The sequence below is a fragment of the Molossus molossus genome, unplaced genomic scaffold (assembly GCF_014108415.1).
Source record: "Molossus molossus isolate mMolMol1 unplaced genomic scaffold, mMolMol1.p scaffold_m16_p_12, whole genome shotgun sequence".
Classification (NCBI taxonomy): Eukaryota; Metazoa; Chordata; class Mammalia; order Chiroptera; family Molossidae; genus Molossus; species Molossus molossus.
In genome coordinates, this window is record NW_023425347.1 from 77892355 (window position 1) to 77918911 (window position 26557).

Sequence of the window (26557 nt, forward strand, 5' to 3'; positions counted from 1 at the left end):
TTCAGTCCTGTAGCTGTTCCCCTCCTGTGTGCCCCTCAGGGACACAGCAACCTCAGCCACTCTCACTGAGCACTGTGTACGCTGCAGCCCTCATCTGCCTAGCAGTCCCTTTTAGAGTTGAGAAAAGCTTAGTGAAGCTAGACATTTATTCATTGTAGTAACTACCTTTAAGATAGAAAAAATAGTAAGTGACAAGTTAAGGTTCATAATCATAATGATAAGTCAAGAATGCCATGGTGATAATGTCTCATATTTATGAAGCATTCATGAGGTTGTGGTCACTGTGCCAGCACCTTGTAGACACTTCCGTGCCTTTGTATCTGCTTCTTCCCCAGCTCAGGAGTGTCTTCCTCTTCCTCCCTCCCCACTGCTGCCTGGCCAATTCCATTCATCTTATTGATGATGTCACCTCCTCTGTGAGGCCTGCCGGGGCTGACTTGCTTCCTCCTCTGTGCTCCCTGTGTGTCCCTACGTGCTGGATTGTGATTGCCTGCTTGGGATTTCCTCTGGAGCCAGGACTGGGCTGGGACTCCACCTATGTATGCTCCCAGGTTCCATGCTGCGCAGCTCTGTGCCAGAGGGAGCCGGCTGGGACTGGGCGATGAGTCACCCAGCTCCGTGCCCTCCCAGAGTGAGCAAAGTCTAGCTCTCTTCCGGCTCATAAAGGCTGCTCTTTGCTGAAAAGCCCCCTCTCTTCTGCAGAATCCAGGGCTGCTCTGGGGACTCTTCCTCCACTGAACTCCTGCTCTACTTACGGTTGGATTTTGCAAACTTTGGCCTCGTACCCAGGAGACTTCTGGACCTCATGGTGCCTAACCACACACCCCTTTGCCTCTTGCATGCATGACACAACGGCTGGGCTTGCCAGTTTCCTTCCTGGAATTTTTCTGCTTTCCTGACACCTGCCTGCACCTGGACAGCCTGGATGAGGTCTGCAGAGCTCCAGGATTGGTCACCCCCTGGAGGGGGCGGGAGTGGGGGAGGAGGCTGGAGAGAGGGAAAGGTCCCAGGAATTAATTACCTTGGCCTTTGGTAACTCTGTTGGGCAGCTCAGACTGGGGTGGCAAAGGAAGGAACTAGGTCACCTCTGTAGGAAGGGTAAGGCAGGCTGCCCCCAATCCTTGGCAGAGTAGCTGCAGAGGTTAAATTCAACAAGGCCTGACAGTGGAGAAAGGGCCAGGTCCCTCCCAGGTTTTGAGGCTCCTGGTATATTTAGAAAAGACTTGTCATACTCTGGCCAGATAGTTCAATTGGTTGGAACATCGTCCTGTACACCAAAAGGTTGCAGGTTTGATTCCCAGCCTGGGCACATACCTAGGTTGTGGGTTTGATCCCCAGTCGGGGCACATATGGGGTGGGGGACAACTAATCTATGTTTCTCTCTCACATTGATATTTCCCTATCTCCCTTCCTCTCTCTCAAATCAATAAAAACATATCCTTGGGGTTGGGGATTTAGAAAAAAAGACTTTTCACAATAGCAATACAAAAATCAAAGTCTGTTTTAAACTGTAATTGAGCAAATTAAGTCTTTTCATCATGTATTAAAATGCAGTGTAATATATTTGGACTACAGACAAGGTAATTGGAGGATTTTTTTTTTTTTCATCCTCACCCGAGGACACTTTTTGATATTTTGTTCAGATAGAGTGGGAGGGAGAGAGAAAGAGAGAAACATCGATGTGAAAGGGACACATCGAGTGGTCGCCACCCTCACGACCCAACCAGGGCCGGGAACAAACTGCAACCGAGGTACGTGCCCTTAGCAGGAACCAAACCCAGGTCTCTCCAGGCGGCATGCCGACACTCTAACTGCTGAGCCAAACAGGCCAGGGTGGAGGATTTGTTTTTAGAAGATATTACTTCCTTGGAGAAATGGCTGATTCTAGGGCTGGGGCAGGAAAAAGGTGAGCCCGGAAGGTCTTGTGGTACCAGAGTTAGGAAGTGCTCAAAATACAAAAAGATTGCGGAGATGGGGAGGGATGTCAAAGGGACCCAGGAGCTGAAAGCTCCCAATGCCCAAAACTGCAACAGTTAGAGAAATAAAATAAATAATAGAGTAGCCGGGTAGGTGTGGTTAGTGGGTTGAGCATTGTCCCATGGACTGAGAGGTCCTGGTTCGATTCCCAGTCAGGGCACATGCCCGGGGTTGTGGGCTCGATCCCAAGTAAGGGGCGTGCAGGAGGCAGCCAATTGATGTTTCTCTCTCACATCAATGTTTCTCTCTCTCTCTCCCTAAAAAAATCAATAGAAACACATTAAAAATAAATTAATAAATGACAGAGTATTAGATTATAACCCAAAGCATAAAATACATATCGGTGAGTCCATAGTGGTAGAAATAAGTGATTGACTGAAGAACAAACCAGGGGAGAGAGACAGATCTTTCAAATAGTGTATGTGGATTCTCCCTCCCCCAGCTTCATTATCCCCTCATCCAACAGTCACTTTATAGTGGAGAAGCCTGACAAACACCACCCTGACAAAGTGACCAAGGTTAACATCACCAATAATAAGTCAAGTGGATATCATGTCCCCCAATATTATGTAATGAAGGAGGGCCCTTCACTTCTGTGGTGTTCTTCTCCCAAACCCATAACTTCAGAGAAGAACATCAGACACACCCCATTTGAAGGACATTCTACAACATACTTGACCAGGACTCTCAACACTGAAAGGGGCCTGAAAAAGGCGGAAACAGAAGCAGTCACAGGTCAGAGGAGGAGAGGAGACACGCCGCCCGACTGGATGCAGGAAGGTTTCCTGGGTTGGGTCCTGGGACAGAGAGAGCGTTGATGGAAAAGCTGGTCCAATTCAAATCAGGTCTGGACTTTAGTTAACAGAGATGTACCAATGCTGTTTTTATTTCTAGTTCTGACCATGTAGCACCGTGGTGTGAGATAACATGAGCGGAATGGAAACTGAGTGAGAGGTATATGGGGATGGTTTTTACTGTGTTTGCAGCCTCTGTAAATCTATAATTAATTCCAACATTTAAAAGTTTATTTAAAAATATAATTTCATGAGCCTTGCAGGTAGTATGTTTTGGTAATAGGGCCAGATGGCTTTGTTCATTCCTATTGGTATATAGAAATGACTAAGTATAATCATTTGGAGATCGTGTCTAAAGTCTAAATTTGGGGACTTTCTGCCTGTAGGGCTCTGCTCCCTCCTGCTCCCCTCACCTCCTTCAATTCAGCTACCTCTGCCCCCTCTTTTCTATACCTTGAATGCTCACATTCTGCACCGTTAGGGTGGGGAAGCCCAAAACCTGTGTTTTGTTAGCCAGGGAGACTGAAAGAGGGGGTGGCACTTGCCCCTAGTCATGTGGCAAGTTAATTTAGGCAAAGCTGAGCATGGGACCAGCCAGGCTTTCGCCATCCAAGCACCTCTGGCCCTGTTTGCCACAGACATGGGGCTCGGTGCTCAGCAGTGCTGGTGACCGACTTTCCAACCCCGGGAAAGGCGGTCCCTAACAAGAAGGAATGGCAGGCTCGCTGGTGTCTGCTGGAGCGTGCGGCTGCAGTGAAATGGTCCCCTTGGCCCCCCTGTGCACTCAGCCAGGGAATCCCACCGAGTTCGGACGATCCAGGGAGAGGTGGATCTGAACGAAGGCAAAAGGGTGAGGCTGCCTGCCTCCTCCCGGCTCCGGAGCCATTGCTGTGAAGGGGTCAGAGGGAACGCTGTCAAGCCCCCGGAGTGTGCGGAGGGATTGGGTCTTGAGGTTGAACGCTCCCTAATCTGTACTGGGGGACACAACTTTGGTGATTTACTGGAAGCTGCCAGAGAGGGCCCTGGCCTTCCCTCGGGCCATGAGACCATGAGGTGGCCCTGTGCTCAGCTCGCCGCGGTGGCCATTCTTGCCGGCTGGCCTGGGAGGGGGAGGGGCCGGTTCCTGTCCCAGGGCCTCCACTTCTGCTTCCTCTGTGTGTTTCCATCTGAACGCTAACGGTCTGGGGCACCACTGCCTCCCACCTGAGTGGCTCCTTGAAGATGCATCCCCGGGATAGGACCTGGCACCGATGCTTGGAGAGTCAGTGCCTGAGTGAGCCTGGGTAGTTCCAGGTGTGTTTTGTTGTGGAGATTGTTGCATCCCCCCTTTCAAGTTCAGCTTGTGATGTCTCCTTGTATATGAAAAGGGCAGTCGTGGGCCTAAGAACTCAGGAGCTCGAGATTTTCCTGCAGCCTCCACCTAAGCCGTCTGTGAAGAGTCAGATGGGACTGGAGATCTAAAAGCTGGACACAGATGAACTAGGCCAGTTCTAACTTGCTGGGCTGACGTCAGCTCATGTGGACAGTGTGGCCACCCACAGATGGGTTTTTCATCTGACCAGCTCACAAGATCCCAGAGGTCACTAATGTGCAGCTCACATGCTGGTCAGAAGTTCTGACGGGCTGTCCAATACGCATGCCATAGGAAACTTCTGGCAGTTTCTAAAGCCCCCTTTGCCTGATTCCTCCTTCGTAACAGTCCTGGGAATTTCCCAGCCTTGTGATCTGTCAGAAATGACCCCATTCTAAGGGTAGCACCTAACTGACTTAAGCAAATGGGAATATCGAACCTCCAGGCTGTTGTAATTGGTTGGAAAAAGGCACCTTACCCCCATCAGGCCAATCTGAGTCTCAGTTCTGGGTCTTTTGAACGAACTGGGAAGTAAGCTCTCTGTTTCTTGCCAATCACAAATGAAGAAAGCAAGTAGTGCCAGGAGTTTCTGGAAGCCACTTTGTGACACATCATAGGAGGCAGAGTCAAGAGACTGAAGGAACATAGGGCTTTGGTAATAAGTGCTGGATCAAGCCTTGCCTGAAGCTATTCCCATTTCTACGCTTTTTGGCTATGTAAGTTCATAAATTCTGTCACTCACAACCAAATGTATCCTTTATAATGGTAACAAGAATTATTTAATGATTATTAAATATATAATAATTACCTAAATACAGCTTAGGGGATAAAATCTTATAAAATATGAGGTCTGTGGGAATGGTTTGGAAATAGTAAAATGGACTCTTAGTGATGAAAGGTCAACAAATTGCTGATCTAGTTCAAGTTTTACTGTTTGGCACATGGTAAAACTAAAGCTCAGAAAGGTCATGAGATTTACTCGAGGTTTTATAGCTGCTCAGTAGGGCCTCCTGACTCGGTCTATTAATTCTTGATGTTTAATGATACTAATGGAAATGCTTGAATGTCTATGCATTCCTTTTGAATCACTACATGTTTTTCCCTCTTACCTGTTTTTTCAAGAGGCAGAGAAAGAATGGCAATAATCCTCTTCATTTTGCAAAGAGGAAGGCAGAGTCCCTGGAGGCTTAGAGATTTGCCAAAAGTCATGCAGAAAGGCAGTGGTGGAGCTGGTTCCGGAGGCCAAAAGTCCTGAATGTCACTTAAGGGTCAGCCCCCTCTATCTCGCCCCTTGTGCTGGCCCCTTCTGCCTCATTAGGGGAGGAGGGAAGAATAGGAACCTGGTGGGGTTCTTTCTTCTAGCCTGCCTTCTCAGCTGCCCAGTGATTAAAGAGGACTTTGGCTTGTACAGGCCAAGAGAGCCACTGGCCCTGGCAGATGGGTCTTTCCCCCCAACCTTAGGAAAACCAAGGCTATGAAGCTCAGAGAACACTGAAGATATTTCTGTTGCCAGAGCCTCCAAAAAGGAAGGGCAACCTAGAGATGGGGGGCTGTATGCATGAGATTCTGGCTTCACAATCCACGTGACCTCAGCTCTGATGCCTCCCCTCCCAGGTCCAAAGCCTTCCGTGGTTCCTCAACATTTTCAGTGGCCACGGGATTGATATGTGCCGCTGTACAGGTGCTGCACTGTGCAATTTGGATTACGATCTGAATGGCGCCCCCTGGAGTTGTGCAGTTCACAGCTTGCACAACTGACTGTGCACGGTGAGCCCAGGTTGCATTTCTCAACATGTTTGGCTACTCCAGTTGTTTTCACAGCAATCAGTGACCTTACAAACCCTTTTTTGAATAAAAGAGTAATTTCATCATTTTTGTATGATAAAGGAGATTAATTTGAGAACATTTATTTCGGAGTAGTCTGATCTCAAAGATTGTATTACAAGTTTATATTTAATAAGATTTGCTATTGTTAAAGGCTACTTTTGACCCTTTCCTATTTCATAAATGATGCCTACTGTTTGATAGAATTTAAATAATTTTGCGAGGAAAAATCAAGATTTATAGACAAATAAATTAAAAATGTTTCATCGGGCTTGGTTTGGGGACTAAATGTATGCTGAAATTACCATTATAGATTGAAATTTAACTACATGCTATGAATTAGAAAAATAGATATACTTGCTTTCAATACATGGCAGTTTAGAATTTTTGCATTTTATGCTCCATTTTTGTGATTTACCCAGTTATTTTGAAAACACATTTTGTGCTTTGTTTCTAAATGAGGAGATAAGAGAGAAGATATAAGCTCTTCAAATAATCCATTTCAGGTATGAATAGCTGTTATTTCCAAAAGATGAAAAGCTAAAATGGTTATATTTTCTCTTTCTAGTGTTGGGTTTTGAAGTACTAGAGACATCTTGATGTTCTACATAAGATTTTTTTTTTGAACAGGTGATACATAAACAATGTAAAATATTCAGAAAGCACAGGTGTGTTTATAGTAGAACCAAATCTTTTTTTCCATGGTCCTTCAAATGAGTCTGCTCTCCAGGAACAACTGAAGTGAGCAGTTTCTTACGTATCTTTCCCGATAGAATCTATGCTGCTGCAAGCAAATATTTGCACAGATATATTCTGCTTTGTTTCTCTTTATTTCTCTACAAACGAGTCCCTCTGTGCAACCAACTGCACCTTGCTTTTCTCAACTCATAATAAACCTTTGAGACAATTCCAATCAGTACACGTGTGACATGGCCTCATTACTGAAAAAGATTCAGCTAAAAAATATTCCATAGTAAGGATTGTTGAGGCCATTTTTGACTGATAGACATTTAGATTATTTCTGGGCTTTAGCTGTTACAAACAACAGTGCAATGTAGGCCCTGGATTACTCACCACTTTGCAATTGTGCAAATACATAGTGGGATGAACTTGTCTTGCTGGGTCAAAGTGTGTATTGGTTTGCTAGGGCTGCCATAGCACAGTACCATAGAGTGGGAGGTTAAGCAACGGAAATGTATTATTTCACAGTTCTGGAGGTTGGAAGTCCAAGATCAAGGTGTGGGCAGGGTTGGTTCCTGCTGAGAGCTGTGAGGGAGTCTGTTCCAGGCTTCTCCCATGGTTTCTGGAGGTTTTGCTGACAACCTTTGGTGCTCGTTGGCTTGTAGACACATCAACCCATCTCTGACTTGATGGTCACATGGTGTTGTGTGTGTGTGTGTGTGTGTGTGTCCTAATTTCTCCTTTTATAAAGACACAGGTCATATTGGAGTAGGGGTCCACCCTGCTCCAGTATGACCTCATCTTAACTAATTACATCTGCAATGACCCTATATTCAGATGAGGCTGCATGTGAGGTGCTGAGGGTTAGACCTTAAACATACAAATTGGGAGGGGGTCACAATTCAATCCATAACAAAGAATATATGAGCATTTACTTTTATTTTTTTAAAATATGTTTTTTATTGAATTTTTTTTTCAGAGAGAGAGGAAGGGAGAGAGAAATAGAAACATCAACGTGAGAGAGAAACATGGATCAGCTGCCTCCTACATGCCCCCTATTGGGGATCGAGTCTGCAACTCAGGCATGTGCCCTGAGCAGGAATCAACCAGGACCTCTCAGTCCATGGGACAGCACTCAATCTACTGAGCCAGACCGGCCGGACTAAGAGCATTTACTTTTAGAAAAATGTTGCTAAATTGCTCTTCATAGAAATTGTACCATTACCTTCCCATGAGCAATGAGGACAATAGCACATCGGACACTTTGAGCCCTGCCATTCGAGTAGATGAGAAGTGGTATCTGGTAGTCCAGCTGGTATTTCACTTTTCTCATATATTTAAGGCCAATTTGCATGGCTTTTGTGAACAGTTGTTTACATCTTTTGCCTATGTTTCTATTGAATTACTGGTTTTTTATTCTTATTGATATGTAGGTCTTTAAAGATGAGAAATTAGCTCATTGTGATATATTTGAAATATTATCTTTTCCTGTTAGTCAATTGTTTTTTGCCTTTATATATGGATTTCTTTCTTTTTTTTCTTTCCTTTTTTGACCCAGGAAAAAATTTCAATTTGATGTAGACAAAGAAATCATTCTCTCTATGGCTTGGGTGTTTTCTATGCTTCTTTTTTTTTTATCCTCACCCGAGGATATTTTTCCATTTTTTGTACAGATAGAGTGGGAGGGAGAGAGAGGAAGGGAGAAAGAGAGAGAAACATCGACGTGAAGGGACACATCGAGTGGCTGCCACCCGCACAACCAACCAGGGCCAGGGATAAACTGCAACCGAAGTACGTGCCCTTAGCGGGAACCGAACCCGGGTCTCTCCGGACCGCAGGCCGACACTCTAACCGCTGAACCAAACTGGCCAGGGCTGTTTTCTATGCTTCTTATGAAGGTTTTCTCTACTCAAGATTCTGACACAAATTCTCCCATTGTTTTCTAGCACATTCATGGTTTCTTTTTTTTTTAATGTATAATTTTCTGTATCTATTGGAATTAATTTTGACATAGGTGTAAGGTAGGGATCCAGTCAAGTTATCCTGGTGGATACATGGTGGTCCCAACACATTTATCAGATATGTGTGAGACTGTGATTGGAGGTGGCAGTATGTAGATATAGGTAATTTGCAGAAATATTTTTATTAAAAATATTCCTAATAACTTGTATTTCAGCATCAATTTTTAAAAAGAATTTGTTTTTAACCAGTGATCCATTATGTATATAGACTATAAACTTGTCATTATAATAAAAATCATTTAAAACTGTTTCATAGGCAAGCTACCCCAGGGGTTGGCAATGTTCAGCTGAGGGATGAAAAAACTGAGTATCCGCATTTGATAAGCACTCAGCATCTCTCAAACAGTTCCCTTTGCACTGGCCGGTTTGGCTCAGCGGTTAGAGAGTCAGCCTGTGGACCAAAGGGTTGCAGGTTTGATCCCTGGTGGGAGGCAGCCAAGTGATGTGTCTCTCTCACACAGATATTTCTCTCTTTCCTTCCCTCCCTTCCACTCTATCTGAAAATCAATGGAAAAATATCCTCTTGTGAGGATTAACAAAACAAGCAAACAACGACAAAAAAAACAGTGTTCTTTAAAAAAATTAATACATTAGTATTTATTAATTGATTAAAATATGTAAGTAGAAACAGATGGTAGTACTACATTTAAAGACATAGATCCTCCTCGGGAAAACTCCTTGAAACTTTGGGGTCACTTGAAGGGGTTGAGTTTGAATCCTGACTTCACTGCTTCTGGCCCTGCCTCCTTGAATGACTTGCTTGACCTCTCTGTGGCACATTCTTAGCCCCAAACTAATGTGATCTCATCATAGTTTAGTCCCAAGCTAATGTGATCTCAGGTTGTATCTATAGAGATATAAGGTTGAGGATGAGGGAGGTGGTAGCTGGAGGGTGCCTGAGAACATGCTTTCTATTGATTTGAGAGAGAGAGATGCCCTGGTCAGTTTGGCTCAGCAGTTAGAGTGTCAGCCTGTGGACCAAAGAGTCACAGGTTTGATTCCAGCCAAGGGCATGTACCTTGGTTGTGGCTCATCCCCAGCCCTGTTGGGGTCGTGTGGGAGACAACCAGTCAGTGTGTCTCTCTCACATCTATGTTTCTCTCTCTCTCTCTCTCTCTCCCTCCCACTCCATCTGAAGATAAATGGCAAAATATCCTCAGGTGAGGATTTAAAAAGAGAGCGAAAGTGAGCAAGAGTGAGCGAGAGAGAAACATTGATGTGAGAGAGAAACATTGATGTGAAAGAGAAACATGGATTGGTCACCATCCCCACACACCCCAACCAGGGATCAAACCTGCAACCCAGGTATGTGCCCTGGCCGGGAACTGAACCCACAACCTTTTTGGTGCACAGGATGATGCTCCAACCAACTGAGCTACCTGGCTGGGGGCTGGCTGCCATACCTTTGAGGGGACAGGGAGAGACCAGAGTCCAACTTGTGGAGGGCAAAGGATAGTGAGGACGTGGGGATACTGACCTTGGAGAAGAGATACTCAGAAGGGCAGAGGCAGGAGCAGTAGCACAACCCTGCCTGGCTTTAAGGGCCTAACTGTGGCCGGTGGAGATAACAAGGGGCTGAGCACCAACTCTGCCTGCCAGAACCATCCCACAGTGAAAAGGATTGTGATCAGAGGTGGTGGGCACCCCATCGCCAGTGGTGTGCAAGGAGGGTGAGGAAAGGCTTCCTGCTTCAGGCTCACAATTTCAATAAAAAACTCTAGACCCTGCTGATAAAAATGTATATACATATTATATGTATATTATATATTATATCACATATTATAATACATACAATATGTATATTCATGTTATATATATGTTCACTATGTATTTACATATTGTAGTCAATAAATATGTAATCCATATTTCCCCTACTTAAAAGTATACTTTAAAAATGAATACTACTGAAATTGGGACTTGCTTACAATCATTGTGTACATTTAATGCACCCCTCTTTCTGAAGAGTTGTTATGCAAGCATTTTTGAATTAGCAAGATGAAATGTAGGATTCGGGAAGCTTTTTGACAATCTGTATTTCATCTTACACTTGTCCCATGAGAATGTCTGTCTCGAATGAAAAGAAATTTATCTAAATAAATAATATATTTAAAACATTCCAACGTTCTCTTCTTAGTGAAGCTATACTCAGTCTATTGAATCCACCAGCAGGTGACATTTTACCTCATCACGGCTGTCCTTGCTGCATCTGAAATGGAACAGAGACAGGCTATTAAACCATTTTTAATAAATTCAGAGCAGCAGGTTCTTGGCTTGGGGACAAAACATTCCACTTATCAAGAGGTGTTATTCCTTCAATGGATGAGAAGCTATTTTTCCATAAAGAGAATTTGGAGACAGCGCTTTGTTCTGCGGGGACAACATCTGGATTTGAATATATCCATCCTCAAAAGAAGATTTCTCGTAATGGACGCAGCTCAAAACACTCAGACCACCAGGGCCGGTGCGTTTTCAAAAGGAGACACTTGGCGGAGGCGGCGAGCCCGCGGCCCCGCGAGCGCGGAGGTCGGCGGAGGGCCCGGCCGGCTGACTTGCACAGCAAAGGGGTGGTCGTCATCCTGCGCCTCCCACCCCACTCCGGGAATTTGGGACCCGAATTCATTAGAACACATTTGTGGTTTCCGGAGGCTTTTTAAATTGTGAAGCTGCCAGGGAGAGCTCACTCTGAAAGCCTGTTTCAGAGACGAGAGGGAAGCGAGGCCAGGGCCGGTGCTGCCCGGGTTTCCGAAGGGGCGGGACCGGGGGCCCGCCGCCTGCGGACGGTGCTGGCGGGCCGGGCCGGGCCCACGCGGCCGGCGCCCACGGGCCCGCGCTCAAAGCCCTGCCTTCCACCCGACCTCGGGGAAGCTGCGTAACCTCTGGCCCCGCGACGCCCTTCCTGGAGCCCGGAGCTGGAAAGAAGCCCCTGAAGCCCTGACATCAGAGGTGACGCAAGTCCTCCCCGGCGATGACTAGGCGGACGCGACGCCACTCCCTTCCCCCTCGGGCTGGCCGGTGCGCCCCTTCCGACCCGCAGCGCCCCCACTGCTTCGCCCGGGCTCGCAGACCCTCCCTCCAGACCTCCCTCCTTCCTGCGGGTCCTCCGATCGCACGACCTGTGGCTGACCTGTGGCGCCCCCTTCTGGTGACCGCAGGGAGCGGGCGCAGGGGCGCTGTTGGCACTTTTTTTTTATCCTCACCTGAGGACATTCTTTGCTCAGATAGAGCGGGAGGGGGAGAGAGGAAGAGAGAGAGAAACGGCGATGTGAAAGGGACACATCGAGTGGCTGCCACCCGCACAACCAACCAGGGCCGGGGACAAACCGCAACCGAGGTACATGGCCTTAGCGGGAAGGAACCCGGGTCTCTCTGGACCGCAGGCCCTCACTCCAACCGCTGAGCCAAACTGGCCAGGGCTGTTGGCACTTTTCTGAACAAAAGAGAGTGCTTTTGTTGGTGGTCTGGCCTGAACTCCTGGGCCGTCGGAAGCCTGCAAATCAGGTCGTAAGGAGTCCAGGCAGTCCCTTTTCTAGGCTGGGCTGGGCCACCTGGAGCCCATGGAAGGGAGCACCATCTAGAGTGGGACCCCATGTAGAGTTTCTATGCTAAAAGGGCCCTTTGGGGAGTAGCACTGAGGGCTGGCTTGCTGGTGGGGTGCATGCGTGGGCTTTCACCGGGGCGTCATTTAGACACCTTCCTCACTCTTAGGTCCTGACACCCTCTCCCGGGCCGAACCCTCCTCACCCAGGCCCTGATTTCCCACACTGGGCCCATCCCCTCACGTGGCTGCCCTACTTACCCCCACTGGGCTCTGACAACTGCACCAGCTGCCCCATGTGTGGGCATCCCCTCGCCCCCTTGTACTTCGACCCTCCAGGCCAGGCTGGCCCTTGTGATAGACACTCTCCTCACCCAGCTGGGCCCACCCTCTGCTCTGACTCCCACTCTGGTCCTTGGAGCTCCCCCCACTCCCTGCAGATGTCTTCCTTGCTCTGCTCACCTAGTGGCTTCAGGAAGGGAGAGAAGCCGCAGAACAGTGTTTGAAACACACACACACACACACACACACACACACACACACAATTTTAAAGATGGAAATCTTTGTGCAAGCAAAATATTGGAAGGAATATATAAAATAGAGCTGCTCTGGTTGAAGAGAGAAGGAGTGGAGAGAGTGGAGAGGAGAGAGATAGATATAGAGAGAGAGGAAAAGAGAAGCCCTGGCTGGTTTGGCTCAGTGATTAGAGCATGGCGCATAGACCAAAGGGTCACAGGTTTGATTTCCGGTCAAGCGCACATACCTGAGTTGCAGGTTCAATCCCCAGCCCCAGTCAGGGCGTGAGGGAGGCAACTGATCCATGTTTCTCTCTCATACGGATGTTTCTCTCTCCTTTCTTCTCTCTAACAAATCAATAAAAGCATATTTAAAGAGAGAGAGAGAGAGAGAGAGAGAAGGAGAGGGATGGGTAGAGAGAGGGAGAAGAGGTAGGGAGAGAGAACCCAGGGCCCCACCCACTTGGTCCCACTCAGAGCTGTCACTAAGTCCTGGTGTACACTTTGGGAACCAGTGGGAAAGGGTTTTGCCTAGAATAAAAATGGTGCTGATTCACAGCTCCTAAGATGTCCTCTCTGAGCTTTTCTGAGAAGCAGCACATGAGGCTGCTGGCTCACCTTTCATCCTGAGCTGGTGGGGAAGCCTGGGCCTGCAGTTGCTCCGGCCTGGAGGAAGGGTCTCTGAAGGGGGCCAGAGGGCCCTGGGCAGGTGTTGGACGCCTGTGAGAAATAGGTCAAGGTCTGCAGGACACAGCCTCTGAGTTGTAGGACCTCCACGTTCCAAAGAGCTGAGCAGGCCACCCCTTCCCACTCTGTGCCTCTTTGAGACTCTTGATGTCCCCATCTCTGGTCACCTCCAGGAACAGAAGCTGGAAATTCTGCTTTGGGGGCTGACGTAGATGTCATTGACCTCCTAAGGGTACTCATCAGACTGTGAGCAACACTACAGTTTACGAAACACTTTCACATTCATTCACTGTTTTGACTTGATCTTTGCAATCGGTGGTAATAGTACCCGTTACTAATTTCCTCGGGAGAGAAGAGGAAGTTAAAGAGCACGAGTTGCGTAAATTGCTCTGAACTGTAGACACTGAATTGGAGGCCGAGACTCCAACCCCAGCACCCTTGGCTTTCCCCAGGCTTCTCCCCGCCTTGTGTCTTTATCATGCTAAGTGCGGTAATGAGCTTCATTTGCTTGAGCCAAGGTGAGGTTAGGGCTCCAGGTTAGCACTCAGCAGTCAGGCAGAAAATAGGCCAAGGCTCAGGACCCTTTCCCAGCCCTGGGTGGGTGGCAAGCTCTGAGGCGCTCCCCGGGGTGGGGGATTTGAAGTCAGATGACCATATACTTAGTCATCCAGATTAGGACACTTTGGAGAATGAAAGGGAACACCATTAGTAACTGCCCCATGGCAAGAACCAGGAAGTGGGAGGTGAGGTCACGCTCTTACAGAACCACCCGTGCCACCCTCTTCCACCTCCACGACCTGAAGCAGAAGTGGCCATTCACTGGGCATTCAGCTGTGCTGGGCACTCTGCGGCGCTTGTTTGACTGGATCTTCATGACAAGGTGTGGCTGATCCACTTACTGTTCCCATTCTATTATTGGAGAGACTGAGGCCCAGAAGTCCCTTGCCCAAGAACACCCAGCTGGTGAATGGTGGAGCTGGGATATGAACCCAGGGGAGCTGGCTTTCCTTGGAAGGATTATAATAAAAATCTAATGACTTGGCTTGGGCCACAAGAATTGTGGCATAGAATGGGGGTTCCTCAAGCTTCTCAGATCCCCCAACCTCTCTTAGCTGTCTTTAAAAATCTTTTTTTTTATCCTCATCCGAGGACATTTTTCCATTTTTTTATTCAGATAGAGTGGGAGGGAGGGAGAGAGAAACATCGATGTGAAAGGGACACATCGAGTGGCTGCTACCCGCACGACCCAAGCAGAGCTGGGGACAAACTGCAACCCAAGTACATGCCCTTAGCGGGAACCGAACCCGGGTCTCTTGGGACCGCAGACCGACGCTCTAACCGCTGAGCCAAACCGGCCAGGGCTCTCTTAGCTGTCTTTAGCTTCGGGATATCATTAAAAGGACCTTTGAGTGGTCAGGGAATGTGTAGATGAAAGAGGGAGACAGGTGCACTGAGCTGAGGGGACCACAGGAGGACCGCGGAGTGGAAGGGTAGCAGCAGGATCGAATAACAAAAGCTAACATTTATTAAGCACTTACTGCATACTAGGCTCTGTTTTAAGAGTTTCAAGGTATTAGCCTACTTAATCCTCCAACAAAGTAACATTATTATTTCTATTTTACAGATGAGGAAACTGAGGCCACTTGCCCTCCATTACACAGCTGGTAAGTGGTAGGTCCAGGACCACCCAGTTGGTTTACCCATCATGCAGGTGGTCCTTGAGGAAGCGGATGCGGCTGGCCCCAGGGTGGAGTCCTCTAGCCTGCTTCTTTTTCTTTTTTTACAAATATATTTTATTGACATTTTAGAGAGAGAGGGAGAGATAGAAACACCGATGTGAGAGAGAAACATCGATCAGCTGCCTCCTGCACGACCCGATTGGGGATCAGACGCACAACCAGGCATGTGCCCTGACCAGGAATCAAACTGGGCGCTCTCAGTCCATGGGATGATGCTCAATCCACTGAACCACACCAGCCAGGCTAGCCTGCTTCTTCTAGGATGCCCAGTGTGCCAATTTTCAGGGAGCAGAGAGTCCACGGTCCAGCCTTCTCAGGGTGCAGTTGTCTACTGACTCCCCCTTCTGCTCCTGAGGCACAGGCAGGTAGAGGCGGAACCTCGATCTCTGACGTCCTCTGCAGCAGCTCATTTTCATTCATTTTCTTTAAATGCTTCTCACTCTGTTTTTAAATCTAATTTCTCAGCTCCTTTTTTTATCTTCACTCAAGTTGCTTTAATGAAACGAAAATGTGTCTGTTTCCTCTGCTGGAGCTGCCTGGGGAATTTCAGTATAAAACAAACAAGTTGGCTTTTAAAATTAAATTTTTATAGGTGGCATTTCCTCGTTTAATGGGAGGTACAAAAGGCTGGAGTAAAACCAATTAACACAGGGTTGTGACTCAATGTTCAGCAAAATTAAACCACAGGAGCGCGGTGTGCTGGGAGCTGGGGGAGGTGAGCAGCCAGGCGGCCGTGGAGGGTGGTGGCTGCCAGTGCCGGGGAGCAAAGGGCCGGCCACTGGCACACGTGTGCGTTTGGGCCTCGCCCACTGCTGCCCCCAGGACCTCGTGCCCAGGTGCGCGCTCTGCACTTCCAGATGGCAGGCGGTGGTACTGGTGTGCAAATGGGTGGTTGCTTTGGGTTTTTAGACTCCTGGATACTGGAGTTCGGAGTGTGGCGACACAAGCTGACCCGCAGCTGTGGGCCTGACTGTGCTGGGAGGAAGCAGATTCCACACTGGCAGTTACAACTGGATCCTGTAAATACTGGGCCGCGGTGCCACAGCCCCCAGGGAGCGCCCAGGAAAACAGTTTCAGAGAAGGGGCCTGGGCCACCTTTTCTGCTCCCATCACCTCCCTCCTCCCCTCACTGACTCTTTCTGTCCTCCACTGGGGCAGCTTTCTCCCCCTCCTTTCTGCCCTCTGACCCTGATTCTGTGGAGAGGGCCATCTTAGAACCCCCAGGGCAACAATAAGTTGGGGAAGGCAGAGTATCCCCCCTGCTGAGTCAGGAAATCCAGCTGGTTAGTATGGTCACCCCAGCACCCATAGTCCTCTCCAATAAGGCCATTGGACCCACAAATGCATTCCCAGACAGTTCTGTGCCCCAGACAGACCTCTAGCGGGGGTTGTGGATGGTGGGTGCCAGTTCCAGGCTCTTCTGGGAGGGTGTCTTTGAGGGAACAACTGAGGTCAGAGGAAGGGGCTTCTTCTGAGATCAGAGATCGGGCACATTCAGGGTGGTATGGCCACAGACGCTGGCAGGAAGGGGCTTCCTGATGCAGGTCTGAGCCCTGATCCATGGCCTCGAGGATCCAGGTGAGGGTCTCTTTGAAACCAGCCTGAGAAGTGTGAGTTTATTTGTAAGTCTCTTTGAGACCTGTTCGAAGGCGTCAAGACTGGTTGGCCGGAGGACTTGTAGCATAAAACCAATAAAAACGGCCCAAGGCCAAGGCTGACATTTACCCTTCTCTCTCCATACAACAAGGAGTAAACCTGGCCAAGCTGGAAGTGGATTCTTATGGCCAGGGGCCTGGCAGAGTGGCCCCTTTCTTTCCTTTGGTGATGTATGAAGTTTACTTCAAACCACAAAACAGTTGACCAGAACCCCCATTCCATCCCGATAACCAGCTGGCTGTCCTTGAGAAACATGGCAAAGGCAACACACTTCTTGAGGACCACACCACCTGCCCATCTTTCTATAGAGAGAGACACAATTTGCCCTATCTGAAATGGGTTTTTAAGTATGAATAGGAGTTCACCTGGTGAACAAGGTGGGAAGGACAGTATTGACTGAGTGATGACAGTGAAGACATAGAATGTAAAACAGTTCTCTGTGGGCCAAGAAAACTACAAGTACATCGGTTTTCCTGGGGTCCAGAATTTGCAGGAGCTAGGTGTATGAGCATCACACAAAATAAGGTGAGAGAGAGACAGCCTTGCAAACTGTAGAGCACCACACAAAATGAGGCACTGCTGTTACCACCCACCTCTCTGGTTTGTCGTGGGAACAACTGAGTCGAGATGTGTGAAGTTGCACTGTACACTGGAAAAGTGTTGATAAGAATGTTAATAGATTTAAAGAGTAGGTAGGTGAAGTGTGAGAATGTGGAGATGGAGTAGACAATTAAAATATCTGCTAATTTCTCTCTTGAATTCACATTTTAGGAAATGTTTACAAACTGAGAATTCTAATTACTCTTCTCCCTCACACCTCTTTTCAGATGAACTCACTGTAAGAGAGTTAGCATAGCTATTAAAAATATTGTTAATTTCCTGGTGCATCAGTTGGGACTCCAGTGTAGTTTAGGTGGTTTGAAAGGCCACAGGCAGCATGGACTTCAACGTATGTCAGATGCAGAGTTGGATACTCCTGGTGCACAGGCCAGCTTCTCCATGTCGGGTGCCAATAGCTTCCAGCTTCTTCCTCCAAATCCTGGGAGAGAGAGGGACTCCCTCTGGACAACCCTCCAATAAAATCTCTGAACCTCCCTTCTAATTGGACCAATTGGGTCATGTGGATGGGGAATACCAGCCCCTTTTGGCATAGATCTGGATCAAGTGCCCATCCCTAAGACAGTCCCCGTTTTAGGGAGGTGGAATGGGTGCCCACCATACCTGGTCATCCAGGTGGACCACTGGACTACAGGTGTGCAGACCTAGATTCGTGTTTGGTTCTGTCCTCATTGCTGATTCAGCATCTAAACTCTCTCTTCCCTGTATCTCTTCCTTTGCAGGCATGATAGTGGTCCAGGCCAGGGCCCACCACCCATACTCAAATTACTATGACTTTTTTTTAGCTGCTTATCCATCCCCAGCTTCTTTGCTCACCAATACATTTTTCTCAATAGCTGCTCAAAAGCTCAACACATTTAATCATGGAAAAAAGCACATATTCCAGCTGATGTGATAAGACAGAAAACATAATTACAAAATTTAGCTACGGGAAAATTACCATCATTTGCCAAAGACACAATTTTATCACTAGAAAACCCAATAAAATTAAGTCAAAATAATTAATTATGGCAAATAAAAGAGTTTAATAAGATGCTGGAAACAGAATAATAAATATAAGAAAGGAAGGCTTTTTTCTATAACAATAATAATTAGTTTTAAAATATTGTAGTAGGTTATCTGGAGAAGAGGGTTTTTACTTTTTTTTTTTTTTTTAACTTAATGAGGATGCTCACTTGGGGACAGTTGACTGCTGGAAACCATGTTGGTTTCTAGAAGTGGAGACACACATGACCTTGAATTAGAACTCCCCTTTTCAAGAACATCCCTGGGATGGGTCATTGATACAAATAAGGGCAATACCACCTGTTTTTGTAAAAAGAGTCCTGGAAGAAGAAATCTAAGTGCAGGAAGGCAAACTGATGTGGTGCATTTTGTGTTTTGTAATGACAGTACTTAAGCAGTTTGCTATACGTGTGACCTGGTTTTATTGGCTGGGATAGCAACAGAAGAGAATAGAGATTTTCAGGTGTGTGAAATGAGAGAGAGAGGAGAAGAAGGAGGAGGAGGAAGAAGAGGAGGAGAGGAAGGAGAAGAAGAACCATGTGTGCAACACATGAACTCCTCTCTAGGTCCCCAGATGCCCAGGTATAATTCTCAAAATGTTAAAAACATAATTCTCATTCAATGCGTAGTGAGCACAATCAAGATATTATTATTTAGCTCAATGAGAGAATCTAAACAAAGGTGGTTCAGAGGAAGATATGAGAAGCTCATATGATGGAAGAAGATTACTAAACTAGATACAAAATTGGCCAATATCCTATAGGACAGTGACTTTCACTTAACCTTTTTCATTCATGGCACACATAAACTAATTGCTAAAATTTTGCAGCACACTAAAAAATATATTTTTTTGCCAATCTGACAAGAAAACAAAAACAAAAACAAAAAAACAACCCAAAAAACTCACTGGAGGATATTTTTCCATTTTTCTTCAGATAGAGTGGGAGGGAGTGAGGGAGGAAGAGAGAGAGAAACATTGATATGAGAGAGACACATCGGTTGCCTCCTGCACAGCCCTGGTGACCCAGATCAGGGCCGGGGATGAACTGCAACCGAGGTATGTACCCTTGGCTGGAATCGAACCCACAACTCTTTGGTCCATGGGCCAATGCTCTAACCACTTAGCAAACTGGCTGGGGGGTTATACTTTTGATCCATTCACACTGGATGGCTATCCTGTTGGCTGTTGTCATTTTTTAATTTGACAAGCTAAGGGAGAAGAGGTCAGTGCCCTGACTAAATAGTCAGGTATTGCATGTTTAAAAAAAAATCTTGCGGCACACCGCTTGAAAATCGTTGCTATAGGGCAACAAAACTATAACCTTTGGGGTTGTTTTCTCTACTGGATGGAAATCACTTATACCTTATCAGTTTTCTACAAGTGAACATCTGACTTTACAGAGCATGGGCCCTAATCAATAGTAATCAGAACGTCAAACAAAGCAGCGTGCCCTGGAGAGCCAGCTGCCTCTGGCCGGCACGCTAGCCAGTTCCAGGCCCTGAGCAGACCAGAGCTATCGTTCTGCGGATTTCCGAGTGTTGAATAAGACGAGGGGGAAGGAACCTCATAGGGGAATGTGCTTTGTGCAGTTTGAATTTCAGGGGCTCAGAGCCACTATAGATGGACCCCAGAATGGAAATGTGAGCCAACGCTAAATCCCAACATGGTGAAGTGGGGCAGGATCAGTCCATGCCAGTGGCTGGTGGGCTCCCCGTGGGGTGGAAAATTGGCCTGTACCCACCCCCGTACTGTGCTTTGAAACACTTCTCCTTGGACTCAGCGACACACCAACCTTTCTATTTTCTGGAAATTCTTTTCCGGCTTTGTTTTTAATGAAAAAAAAATTTTTTTATTGTGATAAAATATACATAACGTAAAAATCACAGTTTCAATAATTCTGAAGAGTACAGTTCACTGGCATTAAGTACATTCCCACGGTTATGTGACCATTACCATCATCCTTCTCCAGAACTTTTTCATCCTCCCTGACTGAATCTCTGTGCCCGTTAAACACGAAATCCCCATTTTCTCCCCCTCCCTGGTAACCACAGTCTACTTTGTATCTGTGAACTTGATGACTCCAGTACCTTGTATAGTAGTCGTCCTTTTGTGACTGGCTTATTTCACTTAGCGTACTATCCTCAAGGTTCCTCCATGTTGTATTATGTGTCATTCCGGTTTGAGGCTGAATAATATTTCACTGTGTGTATCTGTTACACATTGTTTATCCATTCATCTGTCAATGAAACTTGGGTTACTTCCATCTCTTGGTTATTGTGAATAACACTGCTATAAACATTGGTGCACAAATATCTGTTTAAATCCCTGCTTTCAATTCTTTTGGGTCTATGCCTGGAAGTGGAATTGCTGGGTCATAGGAGAATCCTATGTCTAGTTTTTTGAGGGACCACACTACTGTTTTCCATAGCAGCTGCACCGTTTTACATTCCCACCAGCAGTGCACAAGGGTTCCAATGCTCCACAGCCTTGCCAACACTCGTTTTGTTGTTTTAATTAATAGCCATCTTAATGGATGCAAAGTGAAAACTTTTAATTTTTAAATAATTGCTGAGAGCCACTGATTATTAGAAGAAAGTCTGATTGAGAATCTCTCCCCATGTCTTCCCTGGCCAGGAATCTCTGTGGCTGATGCCTTCTAATTGAGGTCAGCCCAGCTTCCCGGACCGCTCCTAGAAGCAAAAAGAAAGCCCACGACTAGGACTGCTTCTTCCTGCCACATGGTGTCGCTGTTGAAGACTAGTCTTGCACTGTCTGATGGACATCGCTTGTCCGTTGCTATACTGAGGTCTCTTTTGGTTCAGGTCCCTCCACGGGCACCACTAGATCTTCCAGAGGAAACCATATGTGTTGGCTAAGATTACAGTTCCTCACTTAATTAGATAAGTATTTACTGAGTCCCTACTCTGTGCCAGGCATTGAGATAGGTTCTGGGAAATATCAGAAGAAAGTAGACAACAATCTCTCCCTTTCTGGGGGCTAGACAATAAACAGTGACCACGATAAAGAAGTAGCTTATAGCCCTGGCCGGTTTGGCTCAGCGGTTGGAGCGTCGGCCTGCGGTACAGAAAGAAGTAGCTTATAAAGCATGTTCCGAAGTGTTAAACACAACGAGAGGTTGAAAAAGTAAAACAGGGGAGGGGCTTGGGAGGGCATGGCGGGATGTTGAGTGAGAGCTGTATTATTGGGAAGACATTGAATAAAGCCTTGGAGGAGGAAGAGTTACAGACAGATGGGTCAGCCCTAAGGCAGGACAGTGCTGGAGATGTTTGAGGTCAGAGTGCGTGAGGGGGATGATCGCAGGAAAGGAATGTGGCCTTGGGGACCATCAGAGGGACTTTGGTTTTTATTCTGCAGGATTTGGAGCGGGGAAATGACATGATCTGACTTATGGTGGTACATTTCTTTATTACTTTTTGGGGGGCAACGTAAAGATTTAATTTCTTGGGGGCAGTTTTAGGTTCACAGCAAAAGGGAGAGGAAGATGCAGAGATTTCCCACATGATCTCTACCCCCACACAAGCCCAGCCTCCCCCATTGTCAATGTCCCCACCAGCGTGGTACATTTGTTGCAACCGAAGAACCTATACGGACACATCATTATCACCCAGAGCCCAGAGTTTATCTTAGAGTTTACTCTTGGTGTGTACAGTCTATGGGTTTGGACAAATGTGTAATGACAGGTATCCATCATCATAGCATCATACAGAGTGAGTTCGCTGCCCTAAAATCCCTCTGTGCTCTGGGACTTACGTTGTAACAGATTCACTCTGGAGAATGTGTTGAGAATGAATGGAAGGGCAAGGGCAGGAACAGCAGCAGGGACACCAGTTGGGAGACACTGCAGTGATCCTGGGTCACAGGCGTCATGGTTCACAAAGCATCAGGGCCCTGAGCCTGCCTGGCCCCTTCCCTGGGCGCCTCAGCAGATCCTCTTGCTCCCGGGGTACACTGAAGAGAACCCCTGGTGATGGAGGGCCGAGTGTGTACCGGGCAATGCTTTAGGAGCTTCCTGTCTGTTATTTCCTTTAATCTTCAAAGGCGCTCATGAGGAAGGGGTTGTTCCACAGACATCTCAAAGCCCGTGCTGTGGATTGAATTGTGTCTCCTCCTCCCAATTCACACGTTGAAGTCCTAACCCCCCGTGTGGTGGTATTTGGAAGTGGGGCCTGTGGGGGGTAATTAGATTGAGATGAGGACATGAGGATGGGCTCCCATGATGGCATTAGCACCCTTACAAGAAGAGACACCAGCGAGCTTGTTTCTCTCTCTTCCCCTCCTTTTCCTTCACCCCTTCCTCCTGGGCAGGAACCAAGGGAGAGCAGGTGAGCACACCATGAGCAGGCCCTTCTGCAAGGCAGGAGGAGGGCTCTCGCCAGGCCTTGATATTGGACATCCAGTCTTCATAACCACGAGAGATGAAGGTCTGTTGTTGAAGCCGCCTAGTCTGTGGTCGTTTGTTACAGCAGCGCGAGCTAAGACAGCCCATTGGACAGACAATGAAACGGAAACCGGAGGTTTAGGCGACCAGGTCCCTCAGCCGGGGAGTGCTGGAGGATTGGGTTGGCTTTGGCAGGAGCTTGGAGAGCCAGAGAGAACATGCTTGGGGGAGACCTGCCTGTGGGATTGGGGACAAGGCTAAATCTTGAGGTGACTGGGCCTGGCGGACCTCTGTTCTCTGGGACCAAGGGCTGCAGAGCTGGGGCTGAGCCAGGGCCCCGGGGTGGTAGGCTCTCCGGGCAGTTTCCCAGAGGCCTGGCTCTAACTTTTTCAAAGATGCTGGGGGTCTGCCCGGGGTCCCATGGAGACCGTTCCTTGTGGCCACCTAGCCTTGCTGACACCTTGAGATGTCCAGGCTGGTGCTCCTGGAGGTGGCGGGTGGTGGCAGTGGTGTTGGGGGACACAACAGGAGACGGAAAGACAGCAGGACCCCCAGGGCCTGTTCCCTGCTCACTCTCAGAGCTGGTGGTGAAGACACGGGGTGTTAATGACAGTACTAGCTTTAATTATTTTTTTGGTTTGGAGAGTCATAAAATGCGACAGCTCGCTCAGCTTAGTGTTAATCATAGTAATTAGCAGGGGCTGGGGGCTGTGCTTGGCCGGCGATTGTTAACTAGGGAGAAGTGACAGCCTGCACAGGCGGAGAGAAACCAATGATCAGTTTCCCTTTCTCTTCTCCCCTCACCCTTCCCTCCTTCCCTCCCACTGCTCCGGCCTCTCATCCCCTCTGCTCCCCCTCACTTCCTTCCTCCCCTCTCCACCCTGCCCCCTTCGGAGGGAGACCTCTTTGATGGTGACAGCGACTGCAGCGATGGGGGTGGTGCTGGTGGCATGGCTGGTCTCCGGGCTTGGCCTCCGGTCTGCAGGAGCAGCTGTTCTGGGGACAGGGGAGCGTTCAGCCTCCAGCAGAGGTCTGTGCCTGCTCTGGGCACACTCCTGTGCAGCTCCTCCAGGTCTGGGCGGCATCAGGCAGTCGAATTTGGACCAAGCACCTTGACCCTTCAGATGAGCCAGGAGAGGGAGCAGAGCTGCATCCGTGAGTGAAGTGGGGGTGGGGGCAGCCTCAGGGAATAGAAACTGGGCCACCTTCCTTCTTCCCTCACCCCTAGCAAGCCAAGCATGGCATGCTCAGCCAACATTTCCTGGACACCTACTGTTTAGCAGGCTGGAGATTCATGGGGGAATCAGGCCCCCCGTCAGATGGGGAACTAGATGTGTAAGAAGTAATGACCACCCAGAGGGCATCAGAGCAGCAGTGGTGGACCAAAGGTGCCAACTCTTGGACAGTCAGGGAAGGCTTCCTGGAGGAGGTGGCAGAGCCATCCGTGGAGACTTTCCAGAGGAAGCAATGTTTGTTGGGTCTTGCGAGGTGAGTAGTTTCCTGGACATGAGAGGCAGGGCAGGAGGAATCCAGATTAGGAGAGGGTAGAGGGGAAGATACAGTGGAAGAAATCACTTTGGGCTAGATTGTGAGGGGGCTCTGAAGACCATAGTACATAAATTGGGGCTAGACCTTGCCTCTAAGATCTCGTATGTAGGGCTTGGGACAGGCTTGGAGCCAGGAAGCTTTTCTTCTTTTAATGGGGATATACAAAAACACGTAGATAAAGCACCGAGCCCAAAGTGAATGCTCAGTGGATGGCAGCGATCCTGGTACTGGTGATGATAACAAGATGCTCTGCTGGGGACAGTGTCCCAGGGACACAGACACACTCATGCAGGTACCTGGACACACAGTTATACATAGACGCGAAGCTGCAATGACACAAAGCACAGAGACACAACGCGGTTACGGTCCCTTTCCCCCAGACACGCACTGACGCACACACGGGTGGAAACGCTGGCAGAGTCCCTCCAGACACACCGGCCACGCTGGATCCACACAGGTGCTCATGTCGGGGCGGGGGCTTGCGGGGCCAGAGGTGTACCCCAGCTCCCCCACTTCCTTATTCTGCTCCCTGCGACTGTGCGCCACAGGGCTGTGGTGGAGTCAGGGAGAACATTCTTCGTAGATCACACCAGCAACTCCTCTACTCTGCTGGAACATGACCCTTGGTTCTGCAGTTGGAGAGCTGAGGCCAGCCGTCAGGGAGAACTGTCCGGCTGGGAAGGCAGCTTTCTGCAGTCAGGGGTGCCACCGCCCCAGGCATTAGAGAACTGGTTTGAACAGGAAGCTGTTTAACCCCAAGCAAAATTCTTACCCTCTTCCAAGACCAGGGGTTCAGAGACAGGGGGACCCTGCCGGGTGGGCTTGGGCAGAGGAGATGTGAGCTCGGCCTGGAGCACAGTGCACGTGGGGCATGCAAACGTCTGCTGTGGATGATAACAGGACCTTGCAGCAGGAGGGCGGTGGGTGGACCTCACGGGGCACTTCTGGATTGGGAGGAACAGCAGAGGCACAGTGAGGCTCCTGGGGTTGGGTGAGGAGCTGCTGTTCTGGGGTGTGATGTGGGGAGCAGGGGCTTGCTGTGTGCCAAGCATGCTCCAAAGTGTTCCTTGTGTGCACTCGTTTAATCCTTCCAACACCCAGTGAAGTGGGCGTCGTTAGCATCCTGTTTACAGATGTGAAACTTAAGGACCTTGTGCAATTCACGAAGCTTGGAAGGGGAGGAGGCTGCGGGGAATCAGGCAGCAGGGCCCCGGAGTCCCGCTGCATGGGCGCGCTCCCGGGGCACCATTCGCTCTGCTGGCCTCTACCTGCTGGCTCCCAGCCTGTCCTCTTTGAGGACAACAGTGATGACTTGTCCTTGTGCTCCTGGTAGCCAGCACCGGCCCAGCACATGGCAGTTGTTCACCAGTTCTGGATGAAGGGAGAGAATAAAGGGGGGTGGGAGGAAGGAAGGAGTAGAGGCAGGGGCGGTCCTGGGGGTCTGCAGGCACCTAGGGACTCCTGTCCTGTCTCTGCACCCATTCCTCACCTGCTGGGAGCTCGCCTGCTCCTGCCACCACACCCAGAGCCTCCAAGTCTATCAAAGCTCAGCTGCCTCCTTGTCCAATCCCATTTTCTTAGCAGACAAACGAGGGGCTGGATCCGCCTTCCTGTTCACAACGACAGGCTGGTTGTCAGCTGCAGTAGCATCTGTTCTTGTCAGAAAGATTAAGAAGGAAGTGAAAGAAGCCACAGCCCCAAAGCTGCCGGCTGGAGAGATTCTGGGCCTGGCTTCTCCTGGGAAGGACTTCTCAGTGTCCCATAGGGGGCGCGGGGTGGGGGTGGGGGGCAGGCATGGCCAGAGTGCGCCGGGCTCTCCACCAACAGTCTCTGTTCCTAAGAGGGAAGTGTGGTCAACAGTGTGGCCTCTGGAGCCCACTCCCGGGCTGAATCCCAGCTCCCGACCGCCCCGCTGTGTGTTTGGGCAAGTTACTTACCCTCTCTGTGCCATTGTTTTCCCATCTATAAAATGGGGATAACTCTCTGAGGGCTAAATGAATGGATAGACGGAAAGCACTTAGGACTGAATACTGTACATCTAGCGCTTGGTAAGTACGTGTTTTGTTAGTGTTAGGATTCTTATTTTTCTCTTCCTGCTCTAGGGATTGCTTCTCTGACTGAGGGGCTCTGCCCACCTGTGTAGTGCAGCAGAGAGGGAAGAGCTCCCGATGGACCAGCAGGTTGGAGAAGGTTTCATTCATTCTAC